This window comes from Arachis stenosperma, chromosome 1 (genome assembly GCF_014773155.1).
Source record: "Arachis stenosperma cultivar V10309 chromosome 1, arast.V10309.gnm1.PFL2, whole genome shotgun sequence".
Classification (NCBI taxonomy): domain Eukaryota; kingdom Viridiplantae; phylum Streptophyta; class Magnoliopsida; order Fabales; family Fabaceae; genus Arachis; species Arachis stenosperma.
The window spans coordinates 75295664-75302499 of record NC_080377.1 but is presented as its reverse complement, the minus strand read 5'-3'; the positions used below and the strand labels follow the sequence as shown (position 1 = coordinate 75302499).

Genomic DNA, 6836 nt, shown 5'->3' with positions numbered 1-6836 from the left:
ACCATTATTAAAGCCTTGTTGAGGCTTTTGTTGATCCTTCCATGAGAAATTTGGATGATTTCTCCATGATGAATTATAGGTGTTTCCATAAGGTTCACCCATGTAATTAACCTCTGCCATTGCAGGGTTCTCAGGATCATAAGCTTCTTCAGAAGCTGCCTCTTTAGTATTGTTGGATGCATTTTGCCATCCATTCAGACTTTGAGAGATCATGTTGACTTGCTGAGTTAACACTTTGTTCTGAGCCAATATGGCATTTAGAGCATCAATTTCAAGAACCCCCTTCCTCTGAGGCGTCCCATTATTCACAGAATTCCTCTCAGAAGTGTACATGAATTGGTTATTTGCAACCATGTCAATAAGTTATTGAGCTTCTGCAGGCGTTTTCTTTAAGTGAATGGATCCACCTGCAGAATGGTCCAATGACATTTTGGAAAACTCAGATAGACCATAATAGAATATATCCAATATGGTCCATTATGAAAACATGTCAAAAGGACACTTTTTGGTCATCTGCTTGTATCTTTCCCAAGCTTCATAGAGGGATTCACCATCTTTTTGCTTGAAGGTCTGAACATCCACTCTAAGCTTGCTCAGCTTTTGAGGAGGAAAGAATTTATCCAAGAAGGCCGTAACCAGCTTATCCCAAGAGTCCAGGCTATCTTTAGGTTGTGAGTCCAACCATGTTTTAGCTCTGTCTCTTACAGCAAAAGGGAAAAGCATGAGCCTGTAGACTTCAGGATCTAATCCATTCATCTTTACAGTCTCACAAATCTTCAAGAACTCAGTTAAAAACTGATAAGGATCTTCAGATGGAAGTCCATGAAACTTGCAGTTCTATTGTATTAGAGCAACTAATTGAGGCTTCTGCTCAAAATTGTTTGCTTCAATGGCAGGAATTGAGACGCTTCTTCCATCAAACTTGGACATTGGTTTTGTGAAATCACCCAGCATCCTCCTTGCATTATTGTTGTTGGGTTTGGCTGCCATCTCGTTCTCTTGTTCGAAAATTTCAGAAAGGTTGTCTTTGGATTGTTGTAATTTAGCTTCTCTTAGTTTCCTCTTCAGAGTCCTTTCAGGTTCAGGATCAGCTTCAACAAGAGTGTCTTTTTCCTTGTTCCTGCTCATATGAAAGAGAAGAGAAAAAGAAAAGGAAGAAGAATCCTCTATATCTGGACAAAGAGGATCCTTATTATTAGTAGAAGAAGAAAGGAATAAAAGTGGAGAATCCAATCACAAGGGTGAGGATAGAGGCAGTGATTGGAGATGAAGAGAGGTGAAGAGAAGTGTTAGTAAATAAATAAATAAATAGAAGAGAAGAGAGGGAGAATTCAAAAATAATTTTGAAAAAGTAGTTAATAATTTTCGAAAATTAAAGATAAGATATAATTAAAAGATAAGAAACAAACAAAAAGTTAATTAGTTAGTTGAAAAAGATATTAAAGTCAAATTTGAAAAGATAAGAAGATAAGAAGTTAGATAAGATATTTTGAAATCAAATTTTTGAAAAAGATAAAATTTTGAAAAAGATATGATAAAAAGATAAGATAAGAAGATATGTTAAAAAGATAGGATTGAAAAAGATTTAACTTTTAAAATTAAAATTAATTACTTAACTAACAAGAAACTAAAAGATAAGATTCTAGAATTCAAAGATTGAACATTTCTTAACAAGAAAGTAACAAACTTGAAATTTTTGAATCAATCATATTAATTGTTAGCATAATTTTCGAAAATAAAGATAAAAATTAAGAAAAAGATTTTTGAAAAACATTTTTAAAATTTTTGAAAATAAAAAAATGAAAAAGATTTGATTTTTGAAAAAAGTTTTTGCAAAGATAAGATTTTTAAAATTGAAAATTTGACTTGACTTGTAAGAAACAACTAATTTTTAAATTTTTTTGACCAAGTCAACCAAAAATTTCGAAAATTTGGAGAGAAATAAGGAAAAGATATTTTTTTTATTTTTGAATTTTTAATGATGAGTGAGAAAAACACAATTATGACCCAAAACATGAAAATTTTGGATCAAAACACATTATGCATGCAAGAACACTATGAATGTCAAGATGAACACCAAGAACACTTTGAAGATCATGATGAACATCAAGAACATAATTTTGAAAAATTTTTTTATGCAAAGAAAACATGCAAGACACCAAACTTAGAAATCTTTAATGCATGGACTCTAACAAACGAAAAATGCATATAAAAAACAACAAACAACACAAAACAAGAAATCATCAAGATCAAACAAGAAGACTTACCAAGAATAACTTGAAGATCATGAAGAACACCATGAATGCATGAATTTTCGAAAATTGCAAGCAAAATTTTTAAAGCATGCAATTGACACCAAACTTAAAAATTGACTCAAGACTCAAACAAGAAACACAGAATATTTTTTATTTTTATGATTTTGTAATTTTTTTGTATTTTCTTTTATTTTCTTCGAAAAACATATGGAAAAAAAATAAGAAATTCAAAATCTTTAAGAAGAATTCTAGGAATCTTTCAATGTTAGCCCAAATCTCCAATCAAAGGGTTTGACATGGCTTAATAGCTAGTCAGCTTTAGGATGGAATCACATGCATTGTGGTGATTAGTTGAAGACCAATTCCAAAGGAGTTTGAATATGGCTTTGCAGCCAGCTAGGATTCAACATGCTTCATGAAACTCTGGAATCCATTCTTAACTGTTTTGAAGCCACAGAATGATTTATTTTAAAAAAAAATTCAAAAATAGGAATAAAAATTTTTTTTGAAAGATTTTTGAAAAGTTTTTGAAAGGAAAATTACCTAATCTGAGCAACAAGATGAACCGTCAGTTGTCCATACTCGAACATTCCCCAACAACGGCGCCAAAAACTTGGTGGACGAAATTGTGATCATCAATAATGGCTCTTTGGTATGTGCATTTATTAACTCAGCACTTTCTTTCCACAACTTCGCTCAACTAACCAGCAAGTGTACTGGGTCGTCCAAGTAATAAACCTTACGTGAGTAAGGGTCGATCCCACAGAGATTGTTGGTATGAAGCAAGCTATGGTCATCTTGTAAATCCCAGTCAGGCGGAATCAAATGTGATTGGATTAGATAATTAAAAGATAAATAAAATATGATAGAAATACTTATGTAAATTAATGGTGGGAATTTCAGATAGGCGTATGGAGATGCTGTGCTCCTCTTGAATCTCTGTTTTCCTACTACTTTCATCCAATCCTTCTTACTCATTTCCATGGTAAGCTGTATGTAGGGCATCACCGTTGTCAATGGCTACATCCCATCCTCTCAGTGAAAAGGTCCAAATGCTCTGTCACAACACGGCTAATCATCTGTCGGTTCTCAATCAGGTTGGAATAGAATCCCGTGATTCTTTTGAGTCTGTCACTAACGCCCAGCCTTCAAGAGTTTGAAGCTCGTCACAGTCATTCAATCCCAGAATCCTACTCGGAATACCATAGACAAGGTTAGACTTTCCGGATTCCCATGACTGCCGCCATCAATTCTAGCTTATGCCACGAAGATTCTGATTAAGGAATCCAAGAGATATGCGTACGGTCTAAGGTAGAACGGAAGTGGTTGTCAATCACGCACGTTCATAGGTGAGAATGATGATGAGTGTCACGGATCAACATATTCATCAAGTTGAAGTGCAACGAATATCTTAGAACATGAATAAATCGAATTGGATACAAGATGATAGTAATTGCATTAAAACTTGAGGTATAGCAGAGCTCCACACCCTTAATCTATGGTGTGTAGAAACTCCACCGTTGAAAATACATAAGTGAAAGATGTTCAGGCATGGCCGAATGGCCAGCCCCCATGTGGTCACAAGACCGAATGATCAAAGACTCCCAATACACTAGTAAAAAAGTTCTATTTATAATAAACTAGCTACTAGGGTTTACAGAAGTAAGTAATTGATGCATAAATCCACTTTCGGGGCCCACTTGGTGTATGTTTGGGCTGAGCTTGATCTATCCACGAGCTGAGGCTTATTTTGGAGTTGAACGCCAAGTTGTAACGTGTTTTAGGCGTTCAACTCTGGTTCGTGACGTGTTTCTGGCGTTTGACTCTAGACAGCAACATGGAGCTGGCGTTGAGCGCCAGTTTATGTCATCTAATCACGGATAAAGTATAGACTATTATATATTGCTGGAAAGATCTGAATGTCTACTTTCCAACGCCGTTAAGACCGTGCCATTTGGAGTTCTGTAGCTCCAGAAACGCTATTTCGAGTGCAGGGAGGTCGGATTCCAATAGCATCAGCAGTCCTTTGTCAGCCTCCTATCAGAGTTTTGCTCAGGTCCCTCAATTTCAGCCAGAAAATACCTCAAATCGCAGAAAAACACACAAACTCATAGTGAAGTCCAGAAATGTGAATTTAGCATAAAAACTAATGAAAACATCCCTAAAAGTAACTAGATCATACTAAAAACTACCTAAAAATAATGCCAAAAAGCATATAAATTATCCGCTCATCAATGATGCATTCATCCTCCTCCTTCCTAGTGTCTAAGATTATGAAATCAGCAGGGATGTAAAGGCCTTCAACCTTCACTAACATGTCCTCTACCAATCCATAAGCTTGTCTTACTGACTTATCTGCCATTTGCAATGAGAATATGGCAGGCTGTACCTCAATGATTCCCAGCTTCTCCATTCCAGAGAGTGACATAAGATTTATGTCTGACCCTAGGTCACACAGAGCCTTTTCAAAGATCATGGTGCCTATGGTACATGGTATTAATAATTTGCCAGGATCTTGTTTCTTTTGAGGTAAAGTTTGCTGAATCCATGTATCTAGTTCATTAATGAGCAGGGGAGGTTTGTCTTCCCAAGTCTCATTACCAAACAATTTGGCATTCAGCTTTATGACAGCTCCTAGATATTGAGCCACTTGCTCTCCAGTTACATCTTCATCCTCTTTAGAGGAAGAATAGTTTTCAGAGCTCATGAATGGTAGAATGAGGTTTAATGGAATCTCTATGGTCTCTATATGAGCCTCAGATTCCTTTAGGTCCTCAATAGGGAACTCCTTCTTGCTTGAGAGACGTCCCATGAGGTCTTCCTCATTGGGATTCACGTCCTCTCATTCCTCCCTAGGTTCGGCCATGTTGATTATGTCAATAGCCTTGCACTCTCTTTTTGGATTCTCTTCAGTGTTGCTTGGGAGAGTACTAGGAGGAGTTTCAGTGATTTTCTTACTCAGCTGGCCCACTTGTGCCTCCAGATTTCTAATGGAGGACCTTGTTTCACTCATGAAAATTAAAGTGGCCTTAGACAGATTAGAGACTAAGTTTGCTAAGTTAGAGGTGCTCTACTCAGAATTCTCTGTCTGTTGCTGAGACGATGATGGATAAGGCTTGCTATTGCTGAGCCTATTTCTTCCACCATTATTAAAGCCTTGTTGAGGCTTTTGTTGATCTCTCAATGAGAAATTTGGATGATTTCTCCATGATAAATTATAGGTGTTTCCATAAGGTTCACCCATATATTTTACCTCTGCTATTGCAGGGTTCTCAGGATCATAAGCTTCTTCTTCAGAAGATGCCTCTTTAGTACCGTTGGATGCATTTTGCCATCCATTCAGACTTTGAGAAATCATGTTGACTTGCTGAGTCAACATTTTGTTCTGAGCCAATATGGCATTCAGAGCATCAAGTTCAAGAACTCCCTTCTTTTAAGGCGTCCCATTGTTCACGGAATTTCTTTCAGAAGTGTACATGAACTACTTATTTGCAACCATGTCAATAAGTTCTTGAGCTTCTGCAGGCGTTTTCTTTAGCTGAATGGATCCACCTGCAGAATGGTCCAATGACATCTTGGAGAACTCAGATAGACCATAATAGAATATATCCAAAATGGTCCACTTTAAAAGCATGTCAGAATGACACCTTTTGGTCATCTGCTTGTATCTTTCCCAAGCTTCATAGAGGGATTCACCATCTTTTTGTTTGAAAGTCTGAACATCCACTCTAAGCTTGCTCAGCTTTTGAGGAGGAAAAAACTTAGCCAAGAAGGCCGCGACCAGCTTATCCCAGGAGTCCAGGCTATCTTTAGGTTGTGAATCCAACCATATTCTAGCTCTGTCTCTTACAGCAAAGGGGAAAAGCATGAGCCTGTGGACTTCAGGATCTACTCCATTAGTCTTAACAGTCTCACAGATCTGCAAGAACTCAGTTAAAAACTGGTAGAGATCTTCTGATGGAAGTCCATGGAACTTGCAGTTCTGTTGCAGTAGAGCAACTAGTTGAGGTTTCAGCTCAAAATTGTTTGCTCCAATGGCAAGGATTGAGATGCTTCTTCCATCAAATTTGGAAGTAGGTGTAGTATAGTCACCAAGCATCCTCCTTGCATTATTATTTTCGGCTGCCATCTCCTCTTCCTTTTCAAAAATTTCTGTAAGGTTGTCTCTGGACTATTGTAATTTAGCTTCTCTTAGTTTCCTCTTCAGAGTCCTTTCAGGTTCAGGATCTGCCTCAACAAGAATATTCTTGTCCTTGCTCCTGCTCATATGAAAAAGAAGGGAATAGAAAATAATAATAGGGATCCTCTTTACCACAGTAGAGAGATTCCTTTATGTTAGTAGAAGAAGAAAGGAATAGAAGAAAGAACAGGTAAGAATCCAAACACAAGGGTGAAGATAGGTTCAGATTCTTGAGATGAAGAGAAGTGTTAGTAAATAAATAAATAAATAGAAGAAGATAAGAGGGAGAGAATTCGAAAATTAATTTTAAAAAGGGTTAGTGATTTTCAAAAATTAAGAGAAGAAATAAAATTAAAATTAAAATTTAAAATAATTAGTTAATTAAAAGAATTTTAAAAAAG

General features: G+C 36.4%; 2 non-coding genes across 2 annotated transcripts; both read left to right on the top strand.

The window, feature by feature from the left end:
• Positions 1 to 487: 487 nt before the first annotated feature.
• Positions 488 to 591, top strand: LOC130952743 (small nucleolar RNA R71). The gene has a single exon (XR_009074924.1). It is a non-coding gene; the product is annotated as a small nucleolar RNA R71 (small nucleolar RNA).
• A 5296-nt stretch (positions 592 to 5887) lies between these two features.
• Positions 5888 to 5991, top strand: LOC130949986 (small nucleolar RNA R71). The gene has a single exon (XR_009073500.1). It is a non-coding gene; the product is annotated as a small nucleolar RNA R71 (small nucleolar RNA).
• Positions 5992 to 6836: the final 845 nt, after the last annotated feature.